We start from the raw sequence: 23,412 nt of genomic DNA, 5'->3' as shown, positions 1-23,412 counted from the left end.
ATTTTGAAAGAAGTTTGGAAATGAACACAAATTAACACAGAAAAGAAAATTCGAAACTAAATCATTAATAACGTAACTGAAGCTATTTCAGTCACTGAATGAAATGTTTCTTTTAAACAGAAAATAAAAAAGAAACAAATATTAATAGTCGGACCAGATCATGTTGATTTGTATAGCCTTAATCACAAGGGATCTCGAAGGGCTGCATAGAACAAAGACTAATGTGTAGAAACAAAGATTTTTTGCGCAGAATAAAATATAATTATAAAATAAATAAATACGACTCAACTAGATAATTCATAAGTGACAAGTATGTAATGCTCTATATTGAATCAATAACAAAAGATTGATTATGATTACAGAGAGAGGAAAATACAATTAGAAAGTTTTGACTTTAAGATTTGGCATTTTTTGAGATTTTTTTTAGATCTTTTGAGATTTTTGATGTTTAGATGGAGTGAGGGTTTGGAATTTTGACACGTTTAGCCCAAAGGACAATTGGGAGGACAATTGATTACACACTGAATTTATTTTTAGAATGAGTGTTATGATTGACAAATGATAAACAAATGTGTAACAAATACTGACTTATGGTTTGGTTAGGTTAAAAGGTAACGGTTTCTATGGAAGAGCATTTTTAGAAGACAATGAGAAACAGATTGATCAATCTTGAAGAGGATCATAGGAAATAAAAATAACGGATTAGTTGATTTCAAGACATATCATGCTAATTTAAAAATAATTGCACAGGAAATAAATGGATGGAAATTGATTAATCTAAGATAATGTCTACTAGTACTTCAATTTAGAGAAAAATTTAAGACATTGAATAATCCGGCTAATTTGAACATCCCAGTACGTAAGCACTATAAAATTAACGAGACTCTTAAGTGCCAGTGAATTACACAAAAGATTCTTTCTTTTCTTTTTGAAAGTCAATGGACTTTCCAAAGGACATATCAATCTGTCAAAAATAGGTCATGGACCAAAATCATTTGCTTGAAAGGGGGAAAAACAGTTGAGAACAAAGACATCAGTCATCCATTATCTGCGCTGCTTATCAACAGCGAGGCCAAGGGGGTGATGGAGCACATCCCAGCTGCGCTCATCAACAACGAGATCAAGGGGGTGATGGAGCACATCCCAGCTGCTTTTCAGACAGCTAACAGGAGATTCCTGCACTCGTTGTCAGTGGAACTGACAAAAAAGACAATAAAGTCATTTCGTGTTTGACATGGACACATTTTGAAAAAGTATTTTTGATGGGCCACAAGCAACATTCAAATGGTGAATGTAATGTGGAATACGCAAATCAAAGACTGAAAGACAACAACATTCAAGAATATGTCTGCTTATATAGTTATATAGAGTCTTGTTAATACAAAGTGTAAATGTACGCGATGAATATTGATAAAATCATCTTGCAAATTTATAAATGCTGTCTTATTGCACTCGTATTCATAGATAGTGAACTTAGGTTTTAACTCTGGGGGGAAGTTTTGAGACATTCAGTAAAATAAAAGTTAAAACCTAGTTTTGTCCGCAATTGATGAAAATTTGTCTTCTGAATAAGCTCTCCAAATAACTGTTTTTTGAGATTCAAATTACGAAATTTGCACGGATAGAAAAATATTACACGAAAGAAATGTTGTAATATAACAAAATTACAATGTTTGTCAAATTGATTAACAAAAATCAATTGGAATAACCATTCACCATTAGATTAATTCACCATTGAGAACAATTTTGGATGGTATTTTTCATTTTTGGCAAAATCATTCACTTTGAGCTGGAATTACCTGCTTTCTTTGCAAAATACTGTTATTTTGAACAAATTTACTTACTGAAAAGATAATACATATTTTATGATTTTTACAAAAGGCAAAACAAAGAGTGAATCATAACAATAAAAATGTGTTTTATTGGGCTAAATTGATAATTTAACCACTACCCTAGTCATCTGCCTCGAGAGGAATGGCCAACAGCAAGATAACACATTGAAAATCAAAACAAAATGCCAATAAAAGTGCATACAATTTTTTTTTCAAATATGATCAATCTACAAAAGAGAAAACATTCAAACACTCAAATCAGGGTAAATGATTCTGACAAAGAAATGGTTGAACTGATTCAGTGACTGGATTTAGTGAAAAAGCAAAATTTGAGATTTAAAACTAACAATTTAAAAAATAAATTGTTTATCTTCCCAGTTGGAGTTTTGGGATATAATGCTCAAAATGGATAAGGCAACTTATAGTGGGGATTTTGATTTTCACTTATAATAAATATAAAGACAACTTAAGAAAATATACAAATCTAAAAATGAATTTGTTGTTTTTTTTTTAATTTAATTTGAGCCACGAAAGTATCTCAACAGGGGGGAAGGTATAGTTATAGCATAATCTATTAAAAAAAATGTTTTTAAGTCTAACTTTTTCCCATCTATAGTTTATAATATTCAGTTCTATGGTATTAATTTATGCTTATCTCATCCACACAGGAGATAGTGACCCCTACTGACCAGAGACGTAGTTCAGTCAGTCCTTTCGCCATCAGCTGTGTTCTCAGCTGCCACAGGAATTTCCAACATCACGCCAGGGGGCGTGGGGATCTTAACGGTTGCCATGCACATAAAAAACGGCATCAAAGCCGCCAATAGTGCCCTAATCTATTCTCCCGAAAGAATAGGTATTGGACCCCACAATGATATCTAGAGAAATGGTGGTCATAAAAGTACCAAAATAAGACTCCAAAAACAGTGGGAAGGAAGGAGTTTTGATTCAATTTCTGCTATTGTTTTGTTGAAAACTTTGGACTTTGCGGACTGCTTTGCTACATTGGTATCAGCTACTACACATCACATAATTTCATTGATAATAACCAGATATTCCACAAGTCTCACATACTTACACATCGGGCCCCACAACTATAAACATAGTTACTGGGTTAATCAAAATTAACACTGATTAATTGATTGATTCTTTGATTGAAATTTTTGTTTATTCTCTAACAAATACTTGCTAGGTCAAAAAACTTGACAATTGAGCTAACATAAGAGAAAAAGGGTTTTTTTCACATGAATCAGATCATAGAATGAACGTATTATGATAAGTAAATACATCTTATTAAGGTTTTTCTGATATGTTTCAACATTAGGTCTCAAACTTAATGAAGGAACAATCAGGGTAACAGGCGATATAATAATGTTTTTGATTTTGGGTTTAATTCCCATAGTAAGACATCCACACATCTTATCGATGCCGGTTGTCGTATTGCTAGCTTTTAAAATTCAATATTTTTCTTGATGAAAAAGGTTTTTGGAGGTTTGTTTATGCATACAATTTTTTTGATAAATTGGCACCATGCATTCTAACTTCTTGCATAACTAGTGATGCTACAGTTTCGAAAAGGATTTTGGGGATCTTTTCATTCTGTTATCTTAATTCTCACGGTCTCCATCAATGACCTTAGAGTTAACGATTGCTTAACTGGAGATTTTTCTTCACTTTTGAACTTTTTGTTCTTGTTCGTTTTAGTTGTCCAATTTTTGTATGTTTTTGTCCGTTTTTGTTTTATCCTGTTTTTCCAGCAAGAGACATTCCTTGGAGGAGAGAACGTATTTTCCTTTTTTGAAGGTTTTTTGCCTCTCCGTGTGATTACCAATCTATTTTTTTTTATTCTTCTGTCTCAAGGTAATTAGCTTGTTTTTTATATTACTAAATATAAAAACAATGTTTCTCATACACACACACATAAAAAGCAACGTTTCAACAATGAGTGTAATTATATCTCTTGTACGTTTATGAAATGATCTGCATTCTTGTATTCTTTTATTTTGAAGTCGTGTTCTTGTCTGTACTGATTTCTTTGACGGAAATAAACCACTCCCTCTCTCGGTTTGGACTCCATCCAGAACGGATCTAAGTTATTGTCTACCACCATCATGTAGAATTAAACTATATACATGTATTTTATCTGTGCAAATATAGCCACTAAATAGCTTTAATAATGTCAATCCCTGACACAGGGTACTTCAAGGATTTTTTTACCGTGGGTTAAGTGACGCAGTTAAAGGCGAATTAGCTGCCCTGAACAAAACATTTAGCCTTGAAGATCTAATTTCCTTATTCATTAATTAGAAAACAGTCTTAAAGAGAGAGATAGGGAGGGATCAGTTTTCCATTTTGGCTCCTATCAGAACAATTTATTAGACTACAATCCCCGCCTCATCTCCACATGAGCCTGTCTCCGGGGATGAGCCAAAGCAAATCAGCTGTATGAAACTGTCTTCTGCCGAGCGCCACCGCTGTCTCAGGGAGGGGTTATTTACCTACTGTGGAAAGGTAGGACATATTTGTTTTCCAATCAATTGTTTTCCGAGGAGCAAAGGGAGCATGTGCAGAACGTTCCCCTGGCCCATTGAGAACAGACAATTTGTTATAGCAGAAATATGCGAGTTCCATGTGTTGTCTGTTAGCTTCTTTGATTGTGGCACGAGGGCAGATCAAGGTCAAGGCTGTAATAGATCGGCCCACTTCTTGTAACCGTAAACAGCTGCTGGGGTTTCTCAGTTTTGCTCATTCGTTTCATCCGTAATTACAGCAAGCTTGCATTTCCTCTTACTAAATTAATCTCCGTTAAGACTGGCTGGCTGGAGGGAGATTCTCAGCCTTTTGTTGTCTGGTCTGATCATAAAAAAAACTTGTTACACCTCCGCTCTCCTTACAGGCTCAACTCCTGCCAGGCTAAGTGGGCCTTGTTTTGGGGGTCGTTTTCAGTTCACCCTCACCTATCGCCCAGGTTCCCGGAACGTCAAGCCAGACTCCTTGTCACATCAGTGTGCCCTTGACTCCACTGCTTCTCAAGAGGTGACCATCCTATTGTCGTCCTGTGTGGTGAAATGGGCCGTCTTGGAAGTGGAGAAGTCTGTCTAGGAACCCCAAAAGAACCAACCAATTCCATCATCTGTTTTTCTTTCTCCCACCGCTCGGTCGTCCAGTAGGGACAAGGCCCCAAGTTTGCCATCCTGGTTTCCATCAGACTTTCAGCCTTCGCCAACAGCACATATGGTGGAAGACCTTCATTGCCAAAACCAGAGTTCGCCCTGATCTGCTCTGTTGCGCGGGAAGGCCTCCCATCCTCCACCTGTTGAGGACTCTTCCTGTTCGTCATCATCCCTGGTTGCACAGTACGGTGGACTTTGTCACCGGTCTCCCCCCATCAGAGGGGTACACTGCTGTCCCCACTATTGTTGGCCGGTTCCATGTTGTCCCTCTTGTGAAACTCACATCTGCCCTCGCAACTGCTTACTTGCTTGTGTCACATGTTTTCAGGCTTCAGGCCTACCTGTGGACATAGTCTTCATCGGCGACAGGTATGTCTTCTTTCAAGGCAGCCAATGGTTTCTAGCCCCGGCCGTTCCTTAGTCAAAAGCTGCTGATCTGACTGTTCCTTTGTCAGATATGTGGCCGTACCCTGTATCCAATGACACTTGTTGTGTGAGGCATGAAGTCCAGGCTTCCCTTTCTCGTACCAGGGCCAGCAACCAAATGCTTGACGATCGTCACCGTATTTCTGCTCCTGACTACCGGCCAAATCAGATGGTCTACGTCTCGTCACTGTTATGTTCTTGTTTTTTGTTGCGTTTTGTGCTTCTCTGTTTTTCTACACATAGTGTGTAAGGGGTGAGGCTGGCTGCCGACACACACCGCCCTTCAATCAACAGACCGTATAAGCTTGGCTGCTGAAAGTATTTTGAGTCCTTGCCTCGGACCACAGCTCGTAACAAGACTTTCTCTCCATGAGTTGCATTCTCACATGTTGTTTCTTGTCTCCCCAGATTTGGTTCCTCTCCCATTTATTTCCTGATTCCAGCCAGCTGGCTCCCTGCCTGGGCCACCTTCTGGTCCGGAGCTTTCGCTCTACTAGTGAACCCAAGAGCCAAGAAGAGATCCGCAGGTTCAAGAGCGTTCACCATTCGGGCCTTGGTGCTGTGGAATGCTCTTCCCCTGATATTTGATCTGCAACCACATTGGAACTGTTTAAATCTAGGCTCAAAGCATCATCTCCAAACAGAAGAGCAGCTTCAGCGACAGACTGCTGTCACAGTCTTGTTCCACGGACAGACTGAGGAGATCATTTCTTCCTTAAGCAATGAGGCTCTTTGACTCCACCCGGGGAGTAAAAGCCCACATTAAACCACACCCCCACATTGCATATTACACTATTTTTAATAATGTGTATTTTATGTAGCACTATATAAACACTTTACATTGGGTATTTATGTATTATATTCATTTTACTTTATTATTGTTTTATTTTCAACACAAGGATACTGCTGGAAGGGTTAATTTCTCTACGGGGATGAATAAAGTATCTTTCTATCTATCTATCTATCTATCTATCTATCTATCTATCTATCTATCTATCTATCTATCTATCTATCTATCTATCTATCTATCTATCTATCTATCTATCTATCTATCTATCTATCTATCTATCTATCTATCTATCTATCTATCTATCTATCTATCTATCTATCTATCTATCTATCTATCTATCTATCTATCTATCTATCTATCTATCTATCTATCTATCTATCTATCTATCTATCTTAAAACACACTTCTATTATATAGCATAAGAATAACCTATATTTTATGTTGACAATATCTGTGTATTCATTGTTATTAAAACATATACTGGACTGTCTCAGAAAATTAGAATATTGTGATAAAGTTCTTTATTTTCTGTAATGCAATTAAAAAAACAAAAATGTCATACATTCTGGTTTCATTACACATCAACTGAACTATTTCAAGCCTTTTATTATTTTAATATTGCTGAATTTGGCTTACAGCTTAAGAAAACTCAAAAATCCTATCTCAAAATATTAGAATATCATGAAAAAGTATACAAGTAGGCTATTCAACTAATCACCTGAATCATCTAATTAACTCGAAACACCTTGCGAGGGTTTCCTGAGCCTTAAAAACACTCAGCTTGGTTCAGTAAACTAAATCACTGCTGATCTGACTGCTGTCCAGAGGACCATCATTGATACCCTCCATCAGGAGGGTAAAACACAAAACGAAATTTCTCAAAGAGCAGGCTGTTCACAGAGTGCAGTTTCAAAGCATATCCACAAAAAGTCTGTTGGAAGGGAAAAATGTGGCCGGAAACGCTGCACAACCAAGAGAGATGACCGCAGCCTTAACAAAATTGTGAAGAAGAGCCGCTTCCAGAATTTGAGGGAGCTTCAAAGACAGTGGGCTGAAGCTGGAGTCCAGGTATCAAAAGCCACAGTTCACATACGTGTCCGGGAAATGGGCTACAATAGCCGTATTCCCATGGTCAAGCCACTTCTGAACTCAAGACAACGGAAGAAGCGTCTGACTTGGGCTATGGAGAAGAAGCACTGGACAGTTGCAGAGTGGTCCAAAGTCCTCTTTTCAGACGAAAGCAAGTTTTGCATTTCATTTGGAAGTCAAGGCGCCAGAGTCTGGAGAAAGGCTGGAGAAGAGCAAAATCCAAGTTGCTTGAAATCCAGTGTGAAGTTCCCACAGTCAGCAATGGTTTGGGGAGCCATGTCAGCTGCTGGTGTTGGTCCACTATGTTTCATCAAGTCCAGAGTAAATACAACTGTGTACCAAGAGATTTTAGAGCACTACATGCTTCCATCTGCTGAAAAGCTCTATGGAGATGAGTCTTTCATTTCCCAGCATGATCTGGCACCTGCCCACAGTGCCAAAACCACCAGTAACTGGTGCACTGACCATGGCATCACTGTCCTTGATTGGCCTGCTAATTCCCCTGACCTGAACCCCATCGAGAATTTGTGGGGTATAGTTAAGAAGAAGATGAAAGACACCAGACCTACAAATGCAAATGAGCTGAAGGCCGCTATCGAAGCATCCTGGGCATCAATAACACCTCAGCAATGCCACAGGCTGATTGCCTCCATGCCACGCCGGATTGATGCAGTAATCCGTGCAAAAGGATTCCCAACCAAGTACTGAGTGCATCAATGGACATTTTCAAATGTTTGATTTAGTTTTGCTGTTATAAAATTATTTTTTTTACTTGGTCTGAGAAAGTATTCTAATATTTTGAGATAGGATTTTTGAGTTTTTTTCAGCTGTAAGCCAAAATCAGCAATATTCAAATAATAAAAGGCTTGAAATAGTTCAGTTGATGTGTAATGAATCCAGAATGTATGACATTTTTGTTTTTTTAATTGCATTACAGAAAATAAAGAACTTTATCACAATATTCTAATTTTCTGAGACAGTCCAGTATTGCAGCCTTGGTTGTCCTGAAAGGGGGAATATTGTGGCAAACTACAGACTATTTAGTTTATAAATAAGTTTATATCCTTTTAGTTTTTAATTAATTTCTATTAATTTATTTTTAACTCACTTTTTAACAGGTGTTACATCTTTAACACGCATCATTTTCCACAAGCGGTTTATAAAAAATGAGGACCATTTATTACAATGTTGTAAACAATCCTACCAATGTACAAACAGCATTTGCCACTAACATGAGGAATACGATTATAATTATAGACACATGACCTATTTAGTAGCAAAAAGCCGAGAGAATAAAGCCGTGGTGTCATTGGAGTACATAGAGGTAAGTATTAGTTTCAGGAGCGAGCAGCAGCAAGTCAACTGCAGGAGAGAGAGTGGGAAAGGTGAGAGGAGAGAGAGTGGGAAAGGTGAGATGGCACAACATTCATTTGGACAGGTAACTTAAAATTAGTTTTACCTGGTTATATCAGTATCAGAAATTATTTTCCCCCCATTTTATTAACACTCCACTTATTGAAACATGAATATTTTGTTTTTTTGTTTGTTTGTACATGATTCAAATTGAATCTTTTCTTCCGGCGCCGTCACGAATGGCAGCCACTCCAGCAGCTCCCGTGTTATTTTCGATTGTTCTCGATTGTTCTCAGCTCAGGGATGCTGCTGGAAATGTGAATTTCCCTTCGGGGATGAACAAAGTATCTATCTATCTATCTATCTATCTATGTGCGGTCCCTTCTCAAGGTTTTTTCATTTTCCTAATATTGAGGTTTTTGAGTTTTCCTTTCCCTCATGTAGTTTTTAGATCAGGAAATTGTATAATAATAAGTCTGTGGTTTAGAATAATCTGAGGTATGTGCAGCCCTTTGAGTTTTTTTTGTGATTAAGGGCTATATAAATAAACATGACTTGACTTGAGTTAATGAAAGATGAGGGTTGAAACTTTTTTTTTCATATGCCCTTTCCCTACATAGCTACATAATTAATTTATCTGCTCACCTTTAAAAAATAAACCAAATGGCAAAAATTGTCTGACGCTTGCACTTCCCATTTGAGAAAAAAGTCTGTTGATATGTATTTTTTGTTTTCATTTAGCTTTGCACAATTTCACTTCCACTTGGGCTTCTAACAAGAAAACAAACAGTAGGCGGACCCTCTTTAAAATAAAAAAGCGTTCAACAGGAATATGTCAAGTCAAGGCATATTTATTTGTTCAGCCCTTAATCAGAGACGTCTCAAAGGGTTGCACGGACCACATACTATTTACCGACTACGTACTTATTACATGATTTAGGCAGGGAACAATTCTTGCCTCAGCATGAGGAACATAAAGAAACCTTGCAAAGGAAGCGCTAACCCAAATTAAATCTCAGTTTTGACCAGCTCGTTTTCTGCTCTTAACTTGGTGCCTTAGGGCTTAATTCCCTGTCCAAGTCATACAAAAGACTTACAATAATGGTACCTTTTGCATCCCTGCTCGGCATTCAGCATTGAAAGTTGGATTTGGTGGAGGGGTTCTTACCTAATGTCTTGTATGTAAACATTAAAAAAAATATCTCATTCTTGAATAATAAGTATGAACAAATATCTGATAGCCAATGCTCTCCAGAGAAGTATGTAATGGAGAGAAAGAGCCTTTTTTCTACAGACTGAATTGTTTTTGGCTAAACAATATACTTTGGTAAATTGATTTTTTAAGATAAATTCATTGTGTTATTATGTTATCACTTTCCACAAACTTTTCGTATTGTTTTGTTATTCGCCATAAGGTCCCAGTAATACTTTTTCTAAAACCCTGTAAGAAAAAGCGTGTTTTATACACACCAATTTCTCGTGTAACAATTAACAAAAGTTTATTTTGAACATGAGAAAACAGGATAAAACAAATCATCAATTCAAAAAAAACAATAAAAAACAATTTTAACTTAAAATGTCCGAAAAAAGAATAGGAAGAAGCTAATAATCTCACTCCTTTGACTTCCCTAATGATTGTGTCTCACAACTTGATCTCCTGTGGATTTACATATAACAAACCTTCACGGCTGTACATATTTTCTGCTGATGCAAGGACACTATCATCATGATCACCACCACCACCGTCACTATTTTCACCATTATCAACATCGTCAGTGCTTTCACCATTTCTTTTCAGCATACTATATAAGACCATTATTAGTCATAACTATAGTTGTCATTGGTGCTCATGGTGACAACTGACTGTTTTGTGCTGTGTGTTGTCAATCATACAACGTATCCTTGAACCTGCTGCCTCCCCCAAGCAGCGGGATCATCCATAGCTAAGTGTCCTGATCTCTGCATTAAAAAGACAAGACATGGGAGCTTAAACCATATACCTCAAGAAAAACTCCCACATGTCTGCCCTAACTATTAATTGTGCAGCTATGTCTGTTTGTGTTCATATGAAAAGTTATTTTTTGTTTAATTTTTACCATCATCATAAACATTTTTATTCACCTCATTGTTTTGTTTATAAATACAAATCCATACAATAATGGATTTGCTTAGTATAGTAACAATTACATTGTTCAACAATATAAATGTGAACTGTGAAGTCGATGATAATGATAATAATAACAATAACAACAAAAATAATTGTCATGATAATAGTTATAGTTGTAATAAGCTTAATTATTATTGAATATATAAGGCTTTATTTAGATACCAATAGTACTACTAACATAAATAACAATAATAGTCACATCTAATAACTCTATAATGCTACTTATCACAAGTATCATTCAGACACCAATGATAATGACAATAATAACGATAGTGATAATAAGAGGTAAAAAGAGTTATGATAATAATAATTGCAATAATCTCATCTCATTAGCTCCACCGCTTATCCTCAGTAGGGTCGCGGGGGTGCTAGAGCCCATCCCAGCAATCATCGGGCAGTGGGCAGGGGACACCCTGAACTGGTTGCCAGCCAATCGCAGGGCACACGGGGACAGACAACTCACTCGCCCAGTCACACCTAGAGACAATTTGGACCGGCCAATTCACCTGAAATGCATGTCTTTGGAATGCGGGAGGAAACCGGAGTGCCCGGAGGAAACCCACGCAAGCACGGGGAGAACTTACAAACTCCGCACAGTAAGGCCGGGAGCTGGATTTGAACCGACGCAGGAGGTTCCCACGGCCTCAGAACTGTGCCGCACACGCGCTAACCACTGCGCCGCCGTGCTGCCCTTATGATTGCAATAATATTGATCATAATAAGGTTAATTATTGCCTTAAGCCATCCATTACTAAAAAATAGTTCTACTCTATATATCTATCTACCTTGGTCATATCCCTCATGAGGGGTGACCGACAGCAAGACAACAATAACAAAGAAAAAAATAGCAAAGAACACACACAAACATTTTGGACCATGGCCAACCCAAATGCCCAAACACCCAAACAAGTTAGGTACCTGAGCACCTAAAATTGTCATGCTTTCGGACAAAAGCAAGCGGCCATGTCACTCGGGTCAGGGTGACACAACACACTCTTTTGTTCAACAGCAGGGCCCGACAGCTTTCACTGGTTTAGACAGACAGACAGACAGACAGACAGACAGACAGACAGACAGACAGACAGACAGACAGACAGACAGACAGACAGACAGACAGACAGACAGACAGACAGACAGACAGACAGACAGACAGACAGACAGACAGACAGACAGACAGACAGACAGATAGATAGATAGATAGATAGATAGATAGATAGATAGATAGATAGATAGATAGATAGATAGATAGATACTTTATTCATCCCCGGAGGGAAATTCACATTTCCAGCAGCATCCCTGAGCTGAGAACAATACAATAATAAAGCAAAAAGAATACAATATACAAATACCCAGTGTGACGTGCAAATGCCCACTGTAGCGTGTTATATAGAATATCTAAATAGTGCTACACAGAATGCATATTGCAATAAAATTCGGTACTATGCAATGTAGGTGGTGCCGCATCATACAGGTGCCCTCCCCATCCCTTAGAACAGGCCCAAACATCCCACAAACATTTTACAACACCTCCCACTCATTCCTATCACTAACAATAGCTCTAGCTTTCACTAGATTTAGACCTCTTTCCTGCAGTGCACTCATAACACCATCCATCCACGTCAATCGCGGCCATCCTCTTGGTCTCCTTCCATTGACTTCTGCTCTGTAGATCCTCTTCAACATTCACTCCTCACCCATCCTCTTCATGTGTCCAAACCAACCGAGTACTCTCTTATCAACACGCTTGCTCAGTTCCACGACTATTCCAGTTCTGTCTCTAACAAGTTAATTTCTCAATCCATGCAATCTTGTCACTCTTAACATACTCCTCAAACACTTAATCTCAAAAAAATTTAATTTCCTTTTTAAATCTGCGTTCAGGCTCCAAGTCTCTGCACAATCACACTCTCATACAGTCCCCTCTTAACCATACTCATACTCTTTTTGCTCATCACTCTCCTCAGAACACCCAAAATCTTGCTTCCTTGATTGACTCTGTGCAATACATCGCACTCCGTTCCACCAATTGCAGCCACATCACAACCTAAGTACCAAAAACTCAGCTTCTTCCAGCACCTGTCTATGCAACCTTATTTTTAATGCCATGCCCACTCCATCAAGTGAACACTTCATCACCTTAGTCTTAGGCCAACATTGACACATAACTTACGCCTATCACAAATTCTTCCAAACTACGTTACCAACCTTCTCAATGTTTCCCCAGAATTAGCCACAAGTGCTGTGTCATCTGCAAACAACAACTGACTTACCTGCCACACCGTTCCACTGTTATCGATCATCTCTACACCTCTGCCAAATACTCTTGCATTCACCTCTCTCACCTCGCCATCCATCAACACAGGAAACCACTCACTTGTCTCTCTCCCTACTCTTACACATGCTCTGCTGTTCACATAAAAACTCTTCAATGCTTCCAACAACTTTCCACCCATTACATACATTACCATCACTTGCCAGAACGCCTCTCTATCAACTCTGTCATCCAACATCTTTACCCTTTGCAAAATATTTCTTACACACCTGTCGTACTGCAAACACCTGATCTACACATCTTCTTCCTATCCTGAATCCACTCTGCTCCTCTATTACCACCTCATTTGTTCTTTCTCTCAAGTTTCCTCCATACAGCTTACTGATACCTCTCAAATTGCTACATTCATACATATCACCTTTACCCTTATACAATGGCACCACACATGCACTACACCAATCAACAGGAACCACACCACTCAAAAAGCATACATTCAACAAACGTAGTAACCAGTCAATCTTAGCGGTGCCACCTTTTTTCAGGCATTCAGCAGTACAACCATCCAACCCAGGTGCCTTCCCCCCTTTAATTTCTTTCACTGCCTCTAGCACATCCCAAGTTTCCACAGGCTTCACATTTAAATCACCCAACACGGGCATTCTCTCCATACCATTGATCGCCTCGACTCTCACTTCTCTCCCATCCTCCACATTTAGCAACTCCTCAAAATACTCTGCCCATCTCGTCCTGACTGCACTACCACTAACCAGCAATATACCATCCTCATTTTGTACTTTACCTTTGCAGACTCACTGTTTCTTACTCTTTTCACTTCTTTCCAGAACACTTTTCTCCTTACCTCAAAGTTCACTCCTATCTTTTTACACCATTGTCACTTGCTTTAATTTTCGATGCTTCCACTGCCGTTTTTACCAACATTTTCTTCACTTTGTACCTTTCATACGCATCGCCACTCTTATCTTGCATCCACTCGTCAAAGGCAAGTCTCTTTTCTGTCACAGCCTCTGATACCTCATCATTCCACCATTCACTTCCTTTCATAATACCATGACCAACTTTTCTCATTCCACACACTTCTTTTGCACTCCTTAAAACACTTCCTCTTTAAACCACTTCCATTCCATTTCCACACTCTCCATGTCTCTTTTACTAATCTGTTAATACTCCTCCCCTATCCTATCTTTAAACTCTTTCCTTTTCTGCCTTATTCAACTCTGAAATGTTCATGTCTTGCCTCACACTCTTCTTATAACTAGCCTTTCACGATCCATCTATTCTCAGTTTTCCTTCCACATAAAAATGATCAGACACACTACGCATTTCACCTCTGAAAACACTACTTAACATCCCTTTCCTATCCACTACATAATCCATCAGTGCTCCGCCCACCAGCTCACCACCATCCACTCTGACAAAGGTATACTTATTCACGTCCCTCTTTTTAAATAATATATACCACAGCCATATCCCCCTAGTGGGAGGTGGCTAAGAGTCATTTCTGGCTCTTTTTGGGAGATTGATTCAGAGGAGGGGATTCCCAGCCCCCTCACTCAACCCAACTGAGGTGTTGGGAGTCATCAGGTGACCAAACCCCCCAATTCCAAAACCTAATGCTGAACGCCAAGCAGGGAGGCATCGGGTACCAATGTTTAAGTCTTAGGTGTGACTCGCCCGAGGCTTGAACCACAACCTCCCAGTCTTGGGGCGGGCACCATACCCCCAAGGCCACCGAGCTGGTCCCTCTTTTTAAACACTGTATTTCCAATCACCAACTCATTTCCCATACATAACTCAATCAATTTCTTCCCACTCTCATTTCTTCCTGGTACTCCATATCTACTAATCACATTTTCAACCGTTCCATCACCCATTCTAGCATTTAGGTCACCTCGTATTACCACTGTCCACCCTTCTTTGACACTTGCCACACATAAGTATTTCCAGAAATCCTCTCTCTCCTCACCGATTCTTTCTGAACCAGGTCCATATGCACTTATAAACATACATACATTCAAACATCAAAGCGGTGCCGCCGCGATCGGCAGCCTTTCAGCAGCTCTTTGTTATCTCGCACTTTTTGTGATTTATTGTTTTTATTGTCTGCTTCTATCTTCGGTGTTTTTCATCCCTTTTGACAACTACACTTTGGATTACTTTCTATCATATGGACAGGTTTTAACACACAAAAATGCGTTTATTCGAGGAATCAACTCCTTGCCCTGAAGAATTCCCGTGCCGGCGTGATGAGGGGGCCCTATCGTGGATTGAAAGCAGGAGCGAGCTAAGTTGCTAGCGGCGTTATAAGTCTTCGGTACCATCCGTAATCATGGTAAATGTGAACTCTACCAAATAAGACCGACAAACTGGCTGTGCTGGTGAAAAACATCAAAGCGCACAGGGAGTGCAGTTTGCTGTGTTTTACGGAAACATGGCTCACGTCTAGCATCCCGGACGCTAACATGGAGCTACCCAGACCGGAGCTAACCGGCTTCAGCGCTTTTAGACAAAGACACTAAAGCCAGCAGGAAGTGGAGAGGAGGTGGACCCGCTAAAACGAGGTGGTGTATCCCTGGGCAAAATGATTTCCATCCGCCGCAGCGACATCGAACTTTTGGACTAGCATGTGATCAGGACATGTCAGTAAGAGAACATGACGAGAAACTGAAAAGACTCCTTGAGCGATGTAGAACATGCAACATCAAACTGAATTTTGACAAAATGAAGTTGGGGCAGGGCAGCACGGCGGCGCAGTGGTTAGAGCTTGTGCGGCACTGTTCATGTCATGGGAACCTGTCGTGGGTTCAAATCCAGCTCCAGACTACCTGTGCGGTAGTTTGTATGTTCTCCCCGTGCTTGCGTGGGTTTCCTCCGGGCACTCCGGTTTCCTCCCACATTCCAAAGACATGCACTTCAGGTGAATTGGCCAGTCCAAATTGTCCCTAGGTGTGAATGAGCGAAATAGTTGTCTGTCCCTGTGTGCCCTGCAATTGGCCGGGAACCAGTTCAGGGTGTCCCCTGCCCGGAGATGGCTGGGATAGGCTCCAGCCCCCCCGCGACCCTAATGAGGATAAGCGGTACGGCTGATAAGATGAGATGAGAAGTTGGGGCAGAAGGAGGTGCACAGCAGTGTCTGAAATAACGTCTGCCCGAATGCCTTCCCGGACGCCCGGGGCGTACAACTTACACAACGTATCTGCCTGGGTGGCCGACAAGCTGTTCAAGAAAAAAAAATAATATATAGTTTTTATTTTTGTTTCAAATCAAACGTTTGCTTTATGCCGATTTCAAAATCTTTGTTCGGTTTGGAAATGTAGGAATTTCGATTTGTTAGGAAATTTGCATACTCAGCAGCCAATCAGAAGCCTGCATCAAAAAACTTCATGCTTCCGGACTTTCCCGAGGCCTTGCATTTGCATATCATTTCACAAAGTAGACGCACAGAGAACACATGAAAAATTGATAGGTGGTGAGGATTCAAGCCAAAACCTCAGCCCCCGAAGAAAGATTTGAAAGAAGCTAACAAAATCCATGACGCTACAAAATGTAAATGTTCATTGAAAGCATCGTGGAAAGAGGAGTTCTCGTGGCTTGTAGCAGACGACCCAACGCAAACATTCCATGAATGAAGATGAGTAAATACAGGTACATACTGATGGCAGATGGAAAACAGCGATGTCATATACATGCAATGAATGTTATAAGAACATTTATAATAAACTTAAATTTAAGGTGTTGTTCTGTTTTATATTCTGATTATCAACCCTTAATACTGTGCAATAATGTTTTTTTTTGCGATGAGTCGTCTTGATGGCATTTCAAGTTGTGAAAAAGGGGGCAGGCTACTTTATGGCTTGGCAGGCAACTTTTCAGAGTTGTCTGCCCTGGTGTCCGGTAACTTTTTTGTCACGAGTTTCAGACACTGGTCACAGGCTGACATCTGAGGGCTTGAAAATTGACCCGGTGAAGGTAAGCGCCGTACAAGAAATGCCTTGACCCACCAACATCAAGGGCCTATAAAAATTGCTCGGAATGGTGAACTATCTCACAAAATTCTGCCGACACCAATCGGATAGCTGTGAGGTCCTGGGCAATAGAGCAAAAAATAAAAAAATACCCAAATTAAAAAGTAGTGAAGAGCTGGGGAAAAAAGAAACAAAAGGAGAGAAAAAAAGAAAAAAATAGCAGGAAAAAATAAGAAAAAAAGCCAGAAAAAAGAAAAAGGAATAAATAAAAGGACATAGAGAACAAAAAAGCAAGAAAAAAGCCCGGAACAAAAAAATCACAATAAGATTTTTTTTTTTAAGGAATTCTTAAAAAATAGAAACAAAACAGGGAAAAAGAAGAAAAAGTTTGTGTTGCATTTAATTATTTTCAATTATATCAAGTCAAAGGGGGCGGCAGTAGCTCAGGAGGTAGAGCGCACGTCTTGGGATCAAGGGATCCCAGTTCGAATCCCGGCTCGTCTGTGTTACATGTCGAAGTGTCCTTGGGTAAGACACTGAACCCCTAATACCCCCAATAAGCAGGTTAGCGCCTTACATGGCTGCAAGGCCGCTATTGGGAAATGTGAAGCACATTGTAAAGCGCTTTGGGAAGTCATTGACTTGAAAAGCGCTATATAAATGCAGATCATTTCATTTCATTTCAATACTGTTGCCAACATTGAACTTCCACTAAAAATGTAATTAAATACAGTTCTGTATCGTGCAACCGACTAAATAAGCCCCCAAAAATGTTAGTATCATGCGACAAAAGATACCAGGAAAAAAAGAAGTAGAAATCTTGTGAAATAATTGTACAAACAAATGACGTTTGTAGGCCGTACAACCTTTGTAATAGTACATTAGTCAATTCATTCAAAAGTGAAGAATAATTTTGCATTGCCGGAAACTCAACAAAATGTAACTTGATGTCAAGTTTTGGACATGTTTGATAATGGATTAGTTGCCGCACTTGGGATTGCTGTTGCTCACTGTCGTTTCAAGCGTTCACCGACTTTCTGTGAACGTCCAGACCCGTGGAAAATTAGAGGAAACATTGGTCTTGAGGCAACTGACACACAAGAATGTGATCTGGGAATGGACTGATATACAGGAATCTGCCTTTGGGACAATAAAAGAGATAATAGCCACAGCACTAGTATTGAAGTATTATAATCCTATGGAGGAACTCACTCTCCAATGTGATTCATCTGAAACTGGGCTGGGCGTAGCAACCTATAGTATATGCTAGTAGAGCACTCACCTCTACAGAGAGAGGATATGGACATATAGAAAAGGAGTGCCAAGCCATTCTATTTGAAATGGAAACATTTCACCAATACACATATGGCAGAAAGATAGTGGTACACTCGGACCATAAACCACTCAAAACCTTCAAACGGAAGCCTCTGATTAGTGCCCCAAAGAGACTACAAAGAATGCTATTGAGGCTTTAGAAATATGACATAGATATAGTGTTTGTTCCAGGCAGGCTGATGCTTGTTGCAGATTCGCTGCGCTCAGTATACCTACTGGTATATGCAGTTGAGGGTTCTGTTGAAGCTGAAATTGAATTGAATTACTTACCGATTTTTCAGAGGGGAGACGACAGAAAATCCAAGGTGAGAGGGATCGGGACCAGGCCCTCCAGGTGCTGAAACAGAGAATACTGCAAAGATGGCCAGGGGATACAGGACAGGTTGAGCTAGAGGTGAGGCCATATTTTTGAGTGCGAGTTGAGCTAACTGCACAGAACAATGTGTTCTTTCAGGGAGAGACGGCTGTCGTCCCAACAGCTCTAAGACAAGAAATTGGGGAAAAGATTTATTTAGGGATTGAAAACTGCTTCAAAAGAGCAAGAGAAGGTGTGTATTGGCCGGGTACGCATGAACAGTTTAAGACATACATTGGAAAGTGCCAAGTGTTCAGAGAAGTAGACAGACGACAACAAAAAGAATCATTACAGAGCCATGACTTCCCATTGAGGCCATGGGCCAAAGTGGGCACAGACATTTTCACCTTTAATAAAAAACTATTGACTGTGGACTATTTCTCAAATGTTTGGGAAGTTTCTGTAATTCCTGTAAATTTATAAATTGTGATGTAATCAGAGGTACATCCAGTATCATAGGATACTTATTCACTCCGCGCGGTTAGGGTTTCCTAATATTGTTGACTTTGCAGCAGGGAAAGACTGCAGGGGGGATTTACTATATCACTGTCGGCAGCACTGAGATTGGTTGGGTATGAGTCGCTCAAGCTTTATCCCTCCAAGGAGTACCAACACATTTTTAAAATAATTTAACCTGTTCTTAATTTTGATTTCTTAATGCATCTCCAGCTGAGAAAATAAATCAGTTTGAGTGAAGCCCCCAGTTCCTGTGATGTTTGTACATAGGCCAAGTTTTCAGTAAGAGCCTGTTTAGGGAACTGCTTTTTTTTTTTTCTCTTTTTTTCTCTTCACAGGGGGCCTCAGGACCCTCCAGCTCGAATATGTTCGCACAAACAACATGTCAAGAAATACACGATCATTGCACAACTTTCCAGAGCATCCTAGCATTTGCTTGTTCTTCCTCTGATTTGAAAAAATACTCCCCGTTTCATTATTGCTAATTTGCATAGTAATAGTGTGCATATTAAGCAGCAACTTCACAGGGAGGGCGGCTTAATAAATGCCACACTCTCCTCTGTTTTAACTTCATTTTTCCTCATCCATATTCAGGCACGTGCCCCCGTCCCAGGTCCCGTACGACTTGCTGCCCTCAGGGAGGGCAATTCTTTTTGAGCCAAATGCTTCCTCCAGCCTCTTCCCAAAACCCAGAACCCTCTCCATTAATCCAATTAATTAGAGCTATTGATATGCAGCCCGTTCAGACCAAGCAGCTGTTTGACTACCAATTGTGAGGAGGCAGAAGCGATGGCTTGCGCGGACTTTTGTGCTTCCTGGAACAAGCAGTAGCATTTGGTCAACAGCAACGAGGAATGTGATGCCTCGTTTTACAGCAATTGTCTCGCATACTCTCCCTAAAAAAATAACTAGTCATTCCTGGCATTTCTTTCAACATTATTGAAAGAGGGTGATAGAATCTTCTTTTGGCAGTTGGCATGTTTGCAATTGATGACAAACCTTTGACTATGATATTCACCCGCAATCTGTACTTCCACCGAAAGTATTAATGACCAATATTTTCTGTTGATTGTATATGTTTATTAATTGTCATTACAACATCCATTGCAGCCTGGTCATCCTGGAAGGGGGGTTATGTCATGTGCGGTTCCTTCTCAAGATTTCTTCATGTTCCTCATGTTGAGGATTTTGAGATTTCCCTTGCCCTCATGTAGGCTTTAGATCAGGGGATTGTGTAATGATAGTCTGTGGTTTGCAATAATCTGTGGTTGGTGCAGCCCTTTGAAACTCTTTGTGATCAAGGTCTATACAAATAAACATGACTTGCCTTAAAACAATGATTTACTAGAAACTTACAATGACTTAGTACTGGTGAGATATTTCTGAACAAGTCCACGGGCACGCCAGCTGTCCTTAGAGGGCACCCAATAATTAATTTTATATGGTTGTGAAATATTAAAACTCATCTATGCTTTTAGGTGCATCTATTCCAGGAATAACCGCTACATGTGTGTAACTTATATAAAAACAGCTAAAACTTAAACTTCAAGGACAGATGGATGGAAGAAAGGATATCTGGAACACAAGTTGCATGACACAACACAGCTGTCAAAAGTACACATGGTTCCTTTAACTTTTATACTAAGGCAGGGCCTTAAACTGTCATAACGGGGGCCGCAGTTGGCCCTCGGTCGGAAGTTTGAGATCCCTGTCTCAGTTTTTTTTAGAATTGACCCAACACCCTACCTGATTTGATCTAAGTATTATTTTAACAAATTCATAAAATAACGTTCTACCTTTATAAAAGGACACATTTGACTGTCAGAACGTCCTATCAATTTTCATCTATTAGTAAGTATTCTATTATACCGATGAGCAGACTCACGACAACAAGCTAGACAATCAACATTTCAGTTTTTTCTGGGTCAAGGCGCAAAAAATTAAGTGACATCCATCTTTGAATGTCAGAGGCAAGCCTCCAGATTTCTACAACTTGACTGTCCAGTTGTCTCCAGTGGCAGACACAGTTGAGTGTCATCTGCATAGTCATGGAAACTAGTATAGTACTTGCGGATAATATCACTAGGTGGAAGCATACAAATACTAAAGAGAAGGGGGGCAAGTACAGAGGTATGTGGAATGCCACGGGGGACATCAGAGTGGTTAGACTTTAGATTGCCGTAATTAACACATTGCGTCCTGTCTGACAGGTGGGACCTAAACCACACGAGTACAGTTCCTGAGATTCCAATGCATTCCAGACGAACAAGTAATATGTTGTGGTTGACAGTATCAAAAGCAGCACTGAGATCCAGCAGCCGTAACATTGATGAGGCACCGGAATCTATTGCTAAAAGGACATCCTTGGTTACTTTAGCCAGGGCTGTCTTAGTAGAGTGATTTGCCCTAAATGCTGACTGGACAGTTTAAAAGAGGTTATTTTCTGACATGAAGTAATTTAGCTGCTGTGCAACGACCTTTTCAAGAAATTTTGCAAAAAAATGGCAGATTTGACACTGGCCTATAATTACCTAGACTTTTTGGATCAAGGTTAGGTCGCTTAAGCGTAGGTTGAATGATGGCAGACTTGAAGGCTACAGGAACAATACCGATGATAGCGATATATCAATAATACTTAAAACTGATGGTCCTTCACCAGTGAAGCTGGAAACGGATCAAGCAGGCAATTGGTTTGTTTGGCCCGACTTTGTTTGGACTATCAAGAGACAACTCATTGAAACTGGAGAATGTTTCTGAACAACCGCCAACACGGTCCTTACCTAACACCTCCACATCCTTGAGGTACGACAAGGTTACAGAGTGTTCATTTAAGATTTCATTCCTGATGAGTTGAATCTTTTTATTAAAAAATTCCATAAGGTCATTAACAGAATAAGTAGAACTATTTGGGTTAAGTAGTCGTCTGGCAAGCTTTGCCATTGTGTCAAACAAAAATTTTGGATTATTCTTATGTTTAACAATAATATTAGAGAAAAACGATGCTTTAGCTGAGGCAAGAGCTACTTTATATTTCAGCAAGCTGTCACACCGGGCCAGTCAGAAGACATCCAGCTTTGCAGTGCACCATTTTCGTTCAAGTTTCCTGCAACCTTGTTTGAGTGACCTGGTTTCTTCAGTAAACCAAGGTGTAAGCTGCTTAGGTCGAAATGTATGCCTTAGGGGCGCCACAGAATCAAGAACATTAACCAAAGCAGTATTAAAGTTGTTTGTAAGTAAGTCAACAGACCGAGTGTACGAAGGGAAGGCTGCAGTTACCGTAGGTAATAGTTCTTTTTAAAGCTAATGCCGTTGTAGGGCGGATATTGCGACTGCTAAAGCCTACATTTTCCTTATCACAGTAAACATTAAACAGCACCTCACACTTAACAAGATCAGAGATGGCATTAGGATACGGTAACACTGTAACATTTGAGGCTACTACGTCCCGGGTCAGAACAAGATCTAGAGTGTTCCCATCTTTATGAGTGGGAACATCAACTATTTGATTAAAACCAAATGTATCAATCAGTGACTTAAAAGCAATTGCAAGTGAATTTGATGGGGAGTTTATGTGGAAATTAAAATCACCAATAATTACAACATCGTCCACATAAGTTACTAAGTCTGTTAAGAGTTCCAAAAATTCATCCCAAAAATTTGAGTATGGTACAGGTGGGTGATACACAACAACTACATAAATGGTGTTGACGTTAAGGACCTCATAAGAAGTACTTCAAACGTTTTAAAAACAGTAGGGGTACCAGGAATACATTTCAACTTACTTTCTAAGAGCATTGCCGCCACCTTTTTTGCATGGCCATGTCAAGTGCGATATCACAAAGTTAGGGGGAGAAGCGTCATTTAACACTACAAACTCATTTGGTTTTAACCAGGTCTCACATAGGCCAATAAGGTTAAGAATGTGTTCATTAATAAGGTCATTGACAAGTATAGCTTTGGAGGCTAGTGATCTAATATTCAGAAGGCCAAGCTTCAGCACTTTGGACTGAGCTGAGCCCTTTCCCGAGTTTTGAACCTTAATGGTAACCTTAGTGGTAAAATCCACAGGATTATACTGCCAGTCCCAGGTCTTGTGCCTTGCATGGCGGCAGATGCGGCCCGAAATCCATACCACAGAAATATTGTTGACAGGTGGAGTAGCAGGATGACTAGTGGTAGAAC

The sequence above is a fragment of the Urocampus carinirostris genome, chromosome 5 (assembly GCF_059441175.1).
Source record: "Urocampus carinirostris isolate Australia breed hairy pipefish chromosome 5, RoL_Ucar_1.0, whole genome shotgun sequence".
Lineage (NCBI taxonomy): Eukaryota > Metazoa > Chordata > Actinopteri > Syngnathiformes > Syngnathidae > Urocampus > Urocampus carinirostris.
This window is presented reverse-complemented; position numbering follows the sequence as displayed.